Here is a 15085-nt window from a genome sequence, read left to right on the forward strand (position 1 = left end):
ACTCGGGAGGCTGAGGCAGGAGAATCACTTGAACCCGGGAGACAGAAGTTGCAGTGAGCCGAGATTGTACCACTGCACTTCAGCTTGGGTGACAGAGCGAGAGTCTGTCTCAAAAAATAAAGATAAATAAATAAAACTACTGAACAGTATACATTTATTTATTTATAATAATATTTATTCTTATTTTAACAGTACCCTTTAAAAGGGTGAATTTTACTCAGGAGGTTGAGGCCAGAGGATCACTTGAGCCCAGGAGTTCAAGTCCAGCCTGGGCAATACAGTAAGACCCTGTCTCAAAAATAAATAAATAAAAGGTGAATTAGATGGTATGCGACATGTATCTCAATGAAGTTGCAATGAAAAGATGGAAGAAGTAATAGAATGTCTGTGTGCTAATAAGAATGATCTTGTAGAGAGAGGGGAAAACTGGTGGAACCGTGTCCTCAAGTAGGTGAGAGAGGATGGGATGGAGTGTCAAAGTGGAGAGACTGGATTTTGATGACAGTAGGAGCAGCTTATGTAGAACAGAGAAGAAGGCAGAGTATGTGGATACAGATGCTGTGTGGTGGTTGGATGTGGTGGTGGGAATCTGCAGATGTTTTATTCCAATGGTTTTCATTTTTTCAGTCAATTAGGAAGCCTGAGTGTAAGGACAGGGGAGGAAATGTTGAGGATTTCAGGAGAGAAGGTATGAAACAATCATCATCTAGGAGGGTAGGAAAGGAAATGCAATGGAGCAGGTAGAGAGCTGGATTTAACCAGGGCTGAGGCAGTGCCCGGTAAAGTGGATGGTAAGTACGCTGAAGTGGCAGAGGGTGAAGGGAAGTGAGACTGTCCGCCCAGGAATGATTGTAACGATGGGTCATGGAATCTAAGCTGATTAAAGGAGGGACATGGGAGCATGGGGGAAGTGAAAGGGATTGAAAATGTTCAGTCCCAGTGGGATTGAGGGATTGCTGGAGTTGGAGTACTAGTAGGTGTGAGCTAGAAAAATAAGAGGTACTGGCTAGAGAACAGGATGCCTGAAACTGAGAATATGAAAACAATGCAGTCACAGGTACTGACAAGAACAAGGGTCAGGCTTGGTGCAGTGGATCACACCTGTAATCCCAGCACTTTGGGAGGCCCAGGCGGGTAGATCACTTGAGGTCAGGAGTTCGAGACCAGCCTAGCCAACATGGTGAAACGCTGTCTCTACAAAAATCAGCTGAGCGTGGTGGCAGGCGCCTGTAATCTCAGCTACTCTGGAGGCTGAGGCAGGAAAATCACTTGAATCCAGGAGGCGGAGGCTGCAGTGAGCTGAGATTGCACCACTGCACTCCAGCCTGGGTGACAGAGTGAGACTCCGTCTCAAAAAAAAAAAAACAAGGGTCAGACTATTGGAGTAGGTAGCTGAGGTGGGGTTAAAAGGCAGGATCATTGTAGGGTGGCAAATCACAGAACTGATAGATGAAAATATTGGAAGGATCAGCTACAAAGATATTAAAATCACCAAGAATTAGGACTGGACCAGTGTTAAAGAGAATGACAGTGAGATCATAGCTAAACTCATCTAGAAATGGTAATGACGGGCAGATATGGGTGTATGTCTGTATATGATGATACAGAGTGGTAGCTGATGGTATATTCTGATGATATGAGATTTATAACAGGGTTGTTGATATTTATATAATCCCAACGTATTTTACGAAGGAAAAAAGGGGAACTATAGTGGAAAAACCTGACAGACACCACCTTAAACAAGGACTCAAAGTCAACAAACCCAGTATCAGGACAAAATGACATCACATGCTTCCTGATAGGAAGCACTGAAGACATAACTTCTCTTCTGCGGTATTCTCACCAAAATTACATAACTTGAATATAATCACAGTGAAACTTGAGACAAACCCAAATTCTATGAAATAACTGTCCAGGAGTCTTCTAAATGATCAAAATCATAAAAGACAAAGAAAGACTCAAGAACTGTTCCATATTGGAAGAGCCTAAGGAGGCATGATAACTAAATGTGATGTGGGAGCCTGAACTGAATCCTTGAAAAGAAAAGTGGCACTAGTGAAAAACTGATGTAATCTAAATAAACCCTGTAGTTTTGTTAAGAGTACAGGCAATACCTCATTTTATTGTGCTGCACTTTACTGCACTTCACAGATACTGTGTCTTTTACTAATTGAAGGTTTGTGGCAGTTGTATTGAGTAAATCTATTAGTGCCATTTTTCCAACAGTATGTGCTCACTTAGTGTCTCTGTCTTACATTTTGGTAATTTTCACATTTCAACCCTTTTCTTATATCTGTTATGGTGATCTGTGATCAGTGATCTTTTTTTTTTTTTTTTTTTGAGACAGGGTTTCACTCCTGTCACCTAGGCTGGAGTGCAGTGGCGTGATCTCAGCTGACTGCAGCCTTTGCCTCCTGGGCTCAAGCGATTCTCCTGCCTCAGCCTCCCTGAGCAGCTGGGACTAGCGGCGCACGCCACAGCACCCAGCTTAATTTTTGTATTTTTTGTAGAGACGGAGTTTCACCATCTTGCCCACGCTGGTCTTGAACTCCCGAGGTCAAGCAATCCACCCACCTCGGCTTCCCAAAGTGCTGGGATGACAGGCGTGAGCTACCGCACCCTGCCTAGATCAGTGATCTTTGGTGTAACTATTTGTAATTGTTTTAGGGCACCATGAACTGTACCCATGTAAGATGGCAAACTGAAATGACAAATATGTATGTTCTGACTGCTCGACTGACTGGCTATTCCTCCGTCTCTCTCCCTCTCCCCGGGCCTCCCTATCCAAGACACAACAAATTGAAATTACGCCAATTAATAACCCCACAATGGCTTTTAAGTATTCGAGTGAAAAGCAGTGTCTCAACATCTATCACTTTATTTTTTATTTTTTTAGAGACAGGGTCTTGCCATATTGCCCAGGCTGGTCTCGAACTCCTCGGCTCACACAATCCTCCCGCCTCAGCCTCCCAAAGTGCTGGGATTACAGCCGTGAGCCATTGCGCCCGGCCTTCAACATCTCTCACTTTAAATCAAAGGCTGGAAATGATTAAGCTTTGTGAGGAAGGCATGTTGAAAGGTGAGAGAGGCCGAAGGCTAGGCTTCTTGCGCCGAACAGTTAGCCAAGTTGTGAATGCAAAGGAAAAGTTTTTGAAGGAAATTAAAAGTGCTACTCCAGTGAACACATGAGTGATAAGACAGTGAAACAGTGTTATTGTGGATATGGAGAGAAGTTTGGGTGGTCTGGCTAGACAATCAAATCAGCCACAACATTTCCTTAAGCCAAAGCCTAATTCAGAGCAAGGCCCTAACTCTCTTCAATTCTATGAAGGCTGAAAAAGGTGAGGAAGCTGCAGAAGAAAAGTTGGAAGCTAGCAAAAGTCGGTTCATGAGGTTTAAGGAAAGAAGCCATCTCCGTAACATAAAAGTGCAAGGTGAAACTGCAAATGCTGATGTAGAAGCTGCAGGAAGTTATCTAGAAAAATCTACCTAAGATAGTTGGTGAACAACAGATTTTCTTTTTCTTTTTCTTTTTCTTTTTGAGATGGAGTTTTGCTCTTGTTGCCCAGGCTGGAATGCAGTGGCGCGATCTCGGCTCACTGCAACCTCTGCCTTTGGGTTTCAACCGATTCTCCTGCCTCAGCCTCTCGAGTAGCTGGGATTACAGGTGCCCGCACCACGCCCAGCTAATTTTTGTATTTTTAGTAGAGACAGGGTTTCACTATGTTGGCCAGGCTGGTCTCGAACTCCTGACCTCGTGACCAGCCCGCCTCTGCCTCCCAAAGTGCTAGGATTACAGGCGTGAGCCACCGCACCCGGCCGACAGATTTTCTTTCTTTCTTTCTTTTTTTTTTTTTTGAGACGGAGTTTCACTCTTGTTGCCCAGGCTGGAATGCAATGGCATGATCTCGGCTCACTGCAACCTCTGCCTCCCAGGTTCAAGTGATTCTCCTGCCTCAGCCTCCCGAGCAGCTGGGGTTATAGGCATGCGCCACTACGCCCAGCTAATTTTGTATTTTTGGTAGAGACGGGGTTTCTCCATGTTGGTCAGCCTGGTCTCGAACTCCCAACCTCAGGTGATCCACCCGCCTCAGCCTCCCAAAGTGCTGAGATTACAGGCGTGAGGCCACCACACCTGGCCAACAGATTTTCAGTGTAGCTGAAACAGCCTTATATGGGGAGAAGATGCCATCTAGGACTTCTATAGCTAGAAAGAAGTCAATGCCTGGCTTCAAAGCTTCAAAAGACAGGATGACTCTCTTGTTAGAGGCTCAGGCAGCTGGTGACTTTTAACTTGAAGCCAGTGTTCATTTTACCATTCTGAAAATCCTAGGATCCTTAAGAACTATGCTAAATATACTCTGTGCTCTATAAATGGAGCAACAAAGCCTGGATGATAGCAGATCTGTTTATAGCATAGTTTATTAAATATTTTAAGCCTACTATTGAGACCTGCTACTCAGATAAAAAGATTCCATTCAAAATATTACTGCTCATTGAAAATGCACCTGATCACCTAAGAGCTCCGATGGAGATGTACAAGGAGATTCATGCTGTTTTCATGCCTGCTAACACAACATCCATTCTGCAGCCCATGGATCAAGGAGTAATATTGACTTTCAGGTCTTATTATTTAGGAAATACATTTCATAAGGCTATAGCCGCCATAGACAGCGATTCCTCTGATGGATCCGGGAAAAGTAAATCGAAAATCTTCTGGAAAGGACTCACCATTCTAGATGCCATTAAGAACATTTGTGATTCATGGAAGGATGTCAAAATATCAACATTAACAGGGTGTAGAAGAAGTTAACTCCAACCCTCAGGGATGACTTTCAGGGGTTTCAAGACTTCAGTAGAGGAAGCAACTGCAGAGATGGCAGAAATAACAAGAGAATCAGAATTAGAAGTTAAGGCTGAAGAAGTGACTGAATTGCTACCATCTCATGATCAAACTTTTTTTTTTTTTTTTTTGAGATGGAGTCTCGCTCTGTTGCCCAGGCTGGAGTGCAGTGGTGCAACCTCAGCTCACTGCAACCTCCGCCTCCCAGGTTCAAGGGATTCTCCTGCCTCAGTCTCCTGAATAGCTGGGACTACAGGTGCCCGCCACCACGCCTGGCTCGTTTTTCTGTATATTTAGTAGAGATAAGGTTTTACCGTGCTGGCCAGGCTGGTCTCAAACTCCTGACCTTAGGCAATTCACCTGCCTTGGTTTCCCAAAGTGCTGGGATTACAGGCATGAGCCACTGTGCCAGGCCCATGATGAAACTTTAATGGAGCCTGGGCAACAAAGTGAGACCCTGTCTCCACAAAAATTAAAAGAAAAAAACAGCTGGGCATGGTGGCACATGCCTGTGGTCCCAGCTACTCCGGAGGCTGAGGCAGGAGGATTGCTTGAGGCCAGGAGTTCGAGACTAGCCTGGACAACACAAGACCCCACCTTTGCAAAATTTTAAAAATTGGCTGGGCATGGTGGCATGCACCTATAGTCCCAGCTACTTGGGAGGCTGAGGTGGGAGGATTGCTTGAGCCTGGGAGATCGAGGCTGCCGTGAGCCATGATCGCGCCACTACACTCTAGCCTGGGTGACAGAGCAAGACCCTGTCTCAGAAAAAAAGAGAAAAAAAGTTAGTAGATGAGGAGTTACTTCTTATGGATGAGCAAAATAGTGATTTCCTGGGATGGAATCTACTCCTAGTGAAGATGCTATGAACACTGTGGAAATGACAACAAAGGATTTAGAATATTACATAAACTTAGTTAACAAAGTAGTAACAGGGTTTGAGAGAACTGACTCCAGTTTTGAAAGAAGTTCTACTGCGGGTAAAATGCTATGAAACAGCATCACATGCTACAGAGAAACCTTTTGTGAAAGGAAGAGTCAACGTGCCAAACTTCATTGATATCTTAAGAATTTGCCACAGCCACCCCAACTAGCAACTACCACCCTGCTCAGTCAGCAACCCTCAACATCGAGGTAAGACCCTCCACCAGCAAAAAATTACAACTTGCTGAAGGCTGGGATGATCTTTAGCATTTTTTAGCAATACAGTATTTTTAAATTAAGGTAAATACTTTTTTTGATACAATGCTATTGTACACTTAATAGACTATGGTACAGTGTAAACCTAACTTTTATATGCACTGGGAAACCAAAAAATTCATCTGACTTGCTTTATTGTGTTGGTCTGGAACTGAACCTGTGATATGCCTGTATGTACCAATGTTAATTTTCTAGTTTTGATAGTTAAACTGTAATTATATATTTATTTCTTTTTTTTTTTTTGAGACAGAGCCTCACTGTGTCACCCAGGATGGAGTGCAGTGGCATGATCTCGGTTCACTGCAGCCTCTGCCTCCTGTGTTCAAGCAATTCTCCTGCCTCAGCCTCCCAAGTAGCTGGGACTATAGGCACGCGCCACCACACCCAGCTAATTTTTGTATGTTTAGTAGAGACAGGGTTTCACTATATTGCCCAGGCTGGTCTCGAACTCCCGACCTCAGGTGATCTGCCCACCTCGGCCTCCCAAAGTGCTGGGATTATAGGTGTGAGCCACTGCACCCAGCCTGTAATTATATAATTTCTTAACGTGGGGAATCTAAGTGACGAATATATGAGAATTCTTGTATAATTTTTGAAGCTTTTTAAAAGTTTGAAATTATTTTAAGTTTAAAAATTCTTGGCTGGGCCCGGTGGCTCACAGCTGTAATCCCAGCACTTTGGGCAGCCAAGGCGGGTGGATCGCTTGAGGTTAGAGTTCAAGACCAGCCTGGCCAACATGGTGAAACGCTGTCTCTACTAAAAATACAAAAATTAGCCAGGCGTGGTGGTGCATGCCTGTAGTCCCAGCTACTCGGGAGGCTGAGGCAGGAGAATCACTTGAACCTGGGAGGCGGAGGCTTCAGTGAGCCAAGACTGTGCCACTGCACTCTAGCCTGGGTGACAGAGTGAGATTCCATCTCAAAAAAAAAAAAAAATCTTAAAACAAGTGAAAAAAGTGTTGTTTGAGGAGGGAGAATGTCTGGAAAGGGTAACTAGGAGCAAGCACACCCACCCTCACCCTCACTACCCAGTCTCCCGGTAAGAAGGGTATGAGAGGGCTGCCGGGAGGATAGAGTGTTCAGGGGAAAGCCAGGCTGCTACTTAAGCAGTGGTTCTCACTGAGAGGTGGGGGCTGGACAATTAAAGGGTGTTTCAGGGCATTTTTTTCTTTTTTTTTGAGACAAAGTTTCGCTCTTGTTGCCCAGGCTGGCTCACTGCAACCCGCCTCCTGGGTTCAAGTGATTCTCCTGCCTCAGCCTTCCGAGTAGCTGGGATTACAGGCATGCGCCACCACGTGGGCCTGGCTAATTTTTGTATTATTAGTAGAGACAGGGTTTTACCATGTTGGCCAGGCCGGTCTCGAACTCCTGACCTCAGGTGATCCACCCACCTCGGCCTCCCAAAGTGCTGGGATTACAGGTGTGAGCCACAGTGCCCGACCCATTTTTTATTTTTTGAGACAGGGTCTCGCTGTCACCCAGGCTGGAGTGCAGTGGTGCAATCCTGGCTCACTGTAACCTCTGCCTCCTGGGCTCAAGCAATCCTCCCATCTCAGCCTCCCAAGTAGCTGGGACCACAGGCGTGCACAACACCCGGCTAATTTTTGTATTTTTTGTAGAGACAGGGTTTCATCATGTTGGCCAGGCTGGTCTCGAACTCCTGGACTCAGGCGATCTGCCCACCTTGGCCTCCCAAAGTGCTGGGATTACAGGCGTGAGCCATCACACCCGGCCCTGTTTGGGGGGCATTTTTGACTGTGACAATAATTGGAGATCATCAGTGACAACCCTAGCTATGGACCAGGGATGCTCAGCCCTCTGCAGTGTACAGGACAGCTCCACACCACAAAGAATCATACCACATCGCATACAACTTTAGAATATCTCACCAGTAATATAGGTGAAAAACCTGTTCATTTGTTCTTTTATTATTCAACAAACATTCATTGAGAAAGTCTACTAGGTGTCAAGCACTATTTTAGGTAATAGGAATATATCATAGAACAAAAAAGACAAAAATCCCTGCCCTTCTGGAGCTTATAATTGAGTGGGAGAGTCAGACAATAAACAGCAAACATACTAAGCAGTTAATGCCACACTGAAAAAGGTGTAGAATACCAACAGACAGAGCAGGGGCATATTAGGGGAGAGCTGCAATTTTAAACAGGATGGTCAGGGGGGCCCTCTGAGAAAGTGACAGCTGAGTAGAGGCCTGAAGGAAGCAAGGGCCTGAGCCTTGTGGGTATTTGAGGAAAAAGCATTCCAGATACACGGAATGCAAAACCCCTGAGGCAGAAGTGTGCCTAAGGTGTTCAAGTAATAGTAAGGCGGCCAGCATGGGTAGATAGAGTGAGCAAGGGGGGAGAATGGTGGGAGATAAGGTCAGGGAGATTAAGAGGGTCTGATCATGGATATTAATATATACTGATTTTTCCAGAAATTTAACAACCATATAAACTGAGAAACTCTTCCACATTGTTTTGTTTAGAACTTTGTGAAGAATTGTTCATTATTTAGGAAAACTGTGTCACTCTACCTGTGGCTTCTGAATCACCAATCAACACACATGTAGCTGTCACTATCATTAAGTGTAAGACCATTTCATTATGTCTTCTAGTGGAGTCATATCCCAGTCTTTGCATATATATGCATAATATAATATTATATATTACTCTTCCTTTACTACTCTCTATATTACAATTAGGGCATTATATTGGTTTTCAGGGAATTATGCGTCTAGACAGATTCTATTTTCTATCCATTTCATTTTAGAATAGTGAAGCATTTCAAAATACACCTTATTAAAAAAAAAAAAAGCAATGTTGGGTCCAACAGGTATGAGAACGACCAAAGCATAGCAAGAAAATAAAGGGAGTATTCAGAAGCCAGGATGAGAATGGAGGGAATTTTGCTGATAACTGAAGGTGAGTTCCTTAAGGCCTGGTTAAAGGATTTCAGGATGGAAACAGAAAATAGGATGTCCAGGGCTGTATGGAGACGTAACCAGGAGATCTGTGGGCTTCTTGTGGTGACTAACATCATACAGGATAAGGGGCTATTAAAAAGTGGTTTTTAATCTAAGTTGCTCCCAACTTTGGGTGTCTCTACCTGTTTAACAGAGTAGGCTGGGGAGCAAAGAGAGTTCTCTCTTCAATGAGACCAGAAGCAACCCAAAGCCAGGCTCCATTTTTTACCCACAGAACAGGTCGGAGCCCCAGGCTAAGCTCATGTCCTCGGGGGTAAACCTATTGCTATAAACTATGCACCTCTAACCTCTTTAGGGTTGAGAAAGAGACTGGTAAAAAGAGGAAAAACAGTAACAGAGAAAGACAGAAGCATTCAGAAAGATCCAATGGAGGAAGGGTCAGAGACAGAGAAAAGACAGAAACCAAGAGAGACAATATTCTTTTCAATCAAGATAGTCATTATTTATTGAAAATTTTCTAAGGACCGAGTGCAGGGCAAAGTAATGCACATGCATTGTCTCAGGTACAGATTATCAGACCACCATTTGACAGATGAGGAAACTGAGGCCCAGGTTGGTGAAGGAGATAGCTCAAGGTCTCACAGCTAGTTTAAACTGGTCAGGATTCAGCATCTTATGTCTACGACGTCTCAAAAAGTGGGACAGACAGACAGAGATGGGAGAGGGGATGCAAAGACAGATACGCACGCAGACGATCACGTGAGCTGCAGACCTGCATGAAACCGTTTCGAAAGACACTGAGGGTGGGAGGTGGGGCCGCGGCGGGCAGCAACGGGCACCGACCGCTCCGCAGGGTACTCACCTGGTTGCCGTCTGGGAGCCGCAGGAGCACTCGGCCTCCCTTTGCTACCCGCACGATCCTCCGCAACCCGCTGACCTAGGGTTGAGAGGCCGCCCAAATAAAAGCTCGCGCAGGCCCCACCCCTCGCGCGCTCCGGCCGGCCTCTTCCCGCTGCCACTCCCCCCACCGCCCCGTCTTTATGGCTTCTCACCGTACACCTCCGGCCGTCGCCGCCGCCGCCCCTGCTGCGCGCGCACAGATACGAGAGGCCTACAGCAAGATCTGAAGGATACACTGGACGGAACCCTTCCACGGGCTGCAGCGCGAGCAGGGGCACGGGCCTACGCCGCTACCGACGGCTCCCCGGCTCCCATTGGAGGAGTGCCCTTCTGCCTTTCCAGGGATTGGCTGGGGATGGAAACATTTTATTTTTACCCCCGAGGCTTAGCGCCAAACCGAGGAAAACTCCGCCCCTTCGGGGGACTTTGATTGGTTAAAGAGCCAAGCCCACCCTTTAATAGGATTGGCCAGGAAAGGAGTGCTTGTCATGGCCCTTTGCCGGTCTATTCGACAGGGCTTCAGGGGGGCTAGTTGGGAATACGCAGGCGCGAAGCCGGAAGGCACGCCAGGCGCCAAGTCACTGAACAATCGAGATGCCTGGCTTCCATAAGCCACCTTGCACTGCCACCGCTTTGCTAAGAGACGCGATTCTGCCCCCAGTTTCTCACAGTTCCACACTCATCTGCAGAGATTCCTAAGCCAGGTTTCTCTCGCTCAAAGTGAGCAGAGTTCCTTATTCCATGCATGGAGGATGAGGTGGTTATGGGGATGTGGCGTGTCACCCACCAGTCCCTGATACCTGCTGAGACATTGGTCAAGTGACAACCTCGCTAGGAACCTCAGTTTAACCATCTGGAAATGGAAAGATGTTTTAAAATTTTCCTCACAATGTGTGAGGATTAAATGAGAAGACATATATAAATCAGTTGCCTGGGCCATAAATAATTAAGTTCTCTCCTCCCAATTCTTTCCCAGTGTTCAGGCGGACAGAACTTACGGCCCAGAGAGGCAAACTGACTGGCTTGAAGTCACACAGCCAGGCCCCACCCCTCGCGCACTCCGGCCCGGCCTCTTCCCGCTACCACTCCCCACCACCGCCCCGTCTTTGCGGCTTCTTACGGTACACCGCCGGCAGTCGGCGCAGTAAGACCCAGAATAAATCCCAGGCTTCCAAAGGAAAGCTGTTTAAGAAGGAAGGAGAGATGGGGAGGACCCTCCTATTTGCAAGGGTTCTTAATTTGTATTCTACAGACCTCTAATGGAGGCTGGGGACAGGGTTTGAAGAGGTCCATGAATTTGGATGGGAACAAATTTACATCTTTATGGATGGGCGCAGTGACTCATGCCTGTAATCCCAGCACTTTGGGAGGCTGAGGCAGGCGGATCACCTGAGGTCGGAGTTCGAGACCAGCCTGACCAACATGGAGAAACCCCGTCTCTACTAAAAATACAAAATTAGCCGGGCGTGGTGGCACATGCCTGTAATCCCAGCTACTAGGGAGGCTGAGGCAGGAGAATCGCTTGAACCTGGGAGGCGAAGGTTGGGGTGAGCCGAGATCGCACCATTGCACTCCAGCCTGGGCAACAAGAGTGAAACTCCGTCTCAAAAAAATAAAATAAAATTACATCTTTATTTTCCCTCTCCTCTAACTGAAATTTAGCATTTTTCAATAAAGAATGTAATTAGGCATAGTAGCAGCAGTAGTAGCAGTACTGATTGTCACCAATAGAAATCAGAGATTTTCATATCACATTATAGATGTTGCAGATCTCTTGAAAATCATATAATTTCAATCATTATTTTAAAATCATGATAGTCATTAGACCCTCCATTAAATCTTATGATTTAATGGATTAATGGGGAGTACATATACGATTATACTATGGCACATATTTGCTTTTTCCATATTTTAATAACTATATTTCAATGTAATCAATTTCTTTTGTAATTCTAGATATTTTATTTTATAAATTTAAACAATTTTTTTTTTTTTTTTCTGAGAAAAGGTCCGGTGGGGCATGGTGGCTCATGCCTGTAATCCCAGAACTTTGGGAGGCCGGAGGCAGGTGAATCACCCGAGGTCAGGAGTTCCAGACCAGCCTGGCCAACATGGTGAAACCCTGTCTCTACTAAAAATACAAAATTAGCCAGGCGTGGTGGTGGGCGCCTGTAATCCCAGCTACTCGGGAGGCTGAGGCAGGAGAATTGCTTGAACCCAGGAGGTGGAGGTTGCAGTGAGCCGAGATCGCACCATTGCACTCCAGCCTGAGCGACAAGAGTGAGACTCCATCTAAAAAAAGAAAAGAAAAAGAAAACGTCCCATTAGGCTTCACTAGATCACCAAAGGGGTCCATGGCACAAAAAGTATTAAGAATATTTGTCTTGAACTCTAGGCTCCAGCAGGAAAAAGACTTGCTCTATCGGCTGGGCGTGGTGGCTCACGCCTGTAATCCCAGCACTTTGGGAGGCCGAGGCGGGCTGATCACGAGGTCAGGAGATCGAGACTATCCTGGCTAACATGGTGAAACCCCGTCTCTACTAAAAATACAAAAAATTAGCCGGGCGCAGCGGCAGGCGCCTGTAGTCCCAGCTACTTGGGAGGCTGAGGCAGGAGAATGGCATGAACCCGGCAGGCGGAGCTTGCAGTGAGTGGAGATTGTGCCACTGCACTCCAGGCTGGGCAACAAAGAAAAAAAAAAAAGACTTGCTCTATCTTGTTTCCCTGCTGTATCCCTATCACCCAGTTCAGTACTTCAGGCGCACAGTAGGTACTCATAAGTGTTTACTGAATGAATAATAGGATTCCTTCCCAACTATCCTGCACACCCCCAATTGGGGGAGCCAGTGCCAGCCCTTTGGGTCACCTAAGAAGGAGGGACATTCTTGAATCTAGTTTTGTCCCTGCCAATCCGATTCTGCTCACAGAAGTAGGTAGCACTTTAAAGGTCTGGTCCCAGGAAATCCCAGGAACCTCCCACCCAGGAGCAGAGCCCTCTGCTGCAAAGGAGCGAGGGCAAGCTAGGAAGCATATGAAGACAAGTAGTTTCAACATGGGAACAGGCCCTAGGGCACATTGGACCCATGACTCTTCATCCTCCTGGTTTCTGTTTAAGGTCTCAGCCAGTGGGGCCTGTCTTATCTGGCCTTCAGCGAAGACAGTATCTTGGAGCTAGATGTGACTTTAAAGACCTAGAACAGCCCTCCCTTTCGGAGGTCCAGACTGAAGAGTGAGGGCACAGGGAACAAGATGTTACTCTGGGCAAAGAACATCCTGTCCTCACATGGCTCAGCCAAGGACATGAGCACCCTGGCCAACTATATTAGAATACTATGATTGACTCTTAAGAGCATCCCTGAAGATGAAGACCAGAGGCCCTCTCTAACAGGGTGGGTGAAGAAGAGTCTCAAATGCCAGGATGAGGGGCTGGGGATTTGATTGGGGGCACAGAGAGGAATCAGGGAAGAGCACAATGAAGGCCAGACTTCAGAGACCTGCTTCAAGGCTAGACTCTGTCTTGAGACCTTAGGCAGGTTGCTTCTCCTGGACTGATCCCCGTGCACGATAAGCCTCAGTTTATAGATGGGAAAACTGAGGCCCTCTACAGAGGACAAGGAGAGTCATGTTGTGAGGTAGGGCAGACTGAGGCAAGAGTAACCAGACTGGCTACTCTGGCTCTGATTGGCTGGGATCCTTTGGCAGGTTGACCTCTTTGTGGCCTACTCCGGCCTACTCCATTGCCTTTGCCCCTGCTGCTTTCCCCTCCCCTCCTCTTCACCGCATACTCATTGGGGTTGGCTCCAGATATTGCATGTAGATGTCTCTTTTCTATAGGATCCTGCACTCTCAGCTCTGGCCTTGAGGTATTGTGTTACTTTGGGCAAGACATTCCCCTTTCTGGGCCTCAGTCCTCCCTACCCACCTCTGACAGCACATCAAAGCCTCCATTCTGTCCCCCCCAAAACATTTATCAGAATCATTGGAGAGACATGTCAAGGATCTGGTATTCCAACCATCTCACAGAAGAGGCCCAGAGAGGGAAGGGGCCTTGCCAAAGGTCTCACACCAACCTGGCAGTCATCTTGACTCCTCTCAATCCCTCTCCTTCCATATCTAAAGCCTGTCGAGTCCAACATCTTAAAAGCTCTCATAGAATAGACAAATTGCTCTTGCAGAAGAATTCCAATTAATTTATGTACATACTTCCCTCTCAAGGAAATGGAGCATAACTCCTCATTCCCTAAGCACGGGCTGCACTTACTTGGCTTCCTTCCAAAGAGTACAGCATGGACAAAGAGAAAGAGGAGTAGCTTTATAGTGGAGAAACCTGACGGACACTACCTCAGCCAGGTGATCAAAGTTAACATCAACAGTGATAAATCACATTGATAGTACATGCCCTTGATATGATCTAGTGAGAATGACATTTGACTTCTGTGGTCTTCTTTCCCCAAACTCATATCCTCAGTTTAATCATGAGAGAAAACATCAGACAAATCTTGATTAAGGGACATTCTATAAAATACCAGACCAGTACTCTTCAAATGACTCCAGGTCATCAAAAACAAGGAAAGCCTGAGAGAGTGTCATAGCCAAGAGGAGCTTAAGGAGACAAGACGACTAAATATAGTGTACTATTCTGCATGGAATCCTGGGACAGAAAAAGGACATTAAGTTAAAACTAAGGAAATTGGAATAAAGTATGGACCTTAGTTAATAATAATGTACTGATATTGGTTCATTGTGACGAATGTATCACACTAACGTAAACTGTTAATAAGGAAAACTGGCTGTGGGACATACGGGACTTCTCTGTTATCTTCACAATAATTCTGTAAATTTAAAACTGTTCTGAAATTAAGTTTATTTTAAAAACCTCTCATATCCGCCCCCATTTTGCCAATCCCACCTGAAGTCTAGCGTCTATTTCCTTACTGCTCTCCTTCCTTCCAGTCAGTTCTCCTGGCAGCCAGCAGAGGGCATTCTCTAAAACGCAAATCTAACCATATCTGAAGCCTTCCAGCAAAATAAAGGCGTTGGATGGAAAGTTCGGGAGATATGTTATAAAAGACCGACTCGGATGTCTGAATAAAAGTTATTGCGATCCAGAACAAATCTGGGAAATATTTCTGGCGCCCATCAAGATAAAATTTATGTATCTAAATTTAATATAACTCAGCCTTTCCAAGTCTCCCGGATAAAGCCCGTTTTTCAGAT

At 45.9% G+C, this 15085-nt stretch overlaps 1 long non-coding RNA gene across 1 annotated transcript in view; it reads right to left on the reverse strand.

The window, feature by feature from the left end:
- Positions 1-10168, reverse strand: part of LOC105738158 — a 30883-nt gene extending 20715 nt beyond the window's left edge. Inside the window, exons 1-3 of the long non-coding RNA XR_004028708.1 lie at positions 10021-10168; positions 9831-9905; positions 4732-4868 (exon numbers count right to left, since the gene is read on the reverse strand). This is a non-coding gene — a long non-coding RNA (uncharacterized LOC105738158). The remainder of the gene's footprint in view (positions 1-4731; positions 4869-9830; positions 9906-10020) is intronic.
- Between the last annotated feature and the right edge of the window lie 4917 nt (positions 10169-15085).

The sequence above is a fragment of the Nomascus leucogenys genome, chromosome X (genome assembly GCF_006542625.1).
Source record: "Nomascus leucogenys isolate Asia chromosome X, Asia_NLE_v1, whole genome shotgun sequence".
NCBI lineage: Eukaryota > Metazoa > Chordata > Mammalia > Primates > Hylobatidae > Nomascus > Nomascus leucogenys.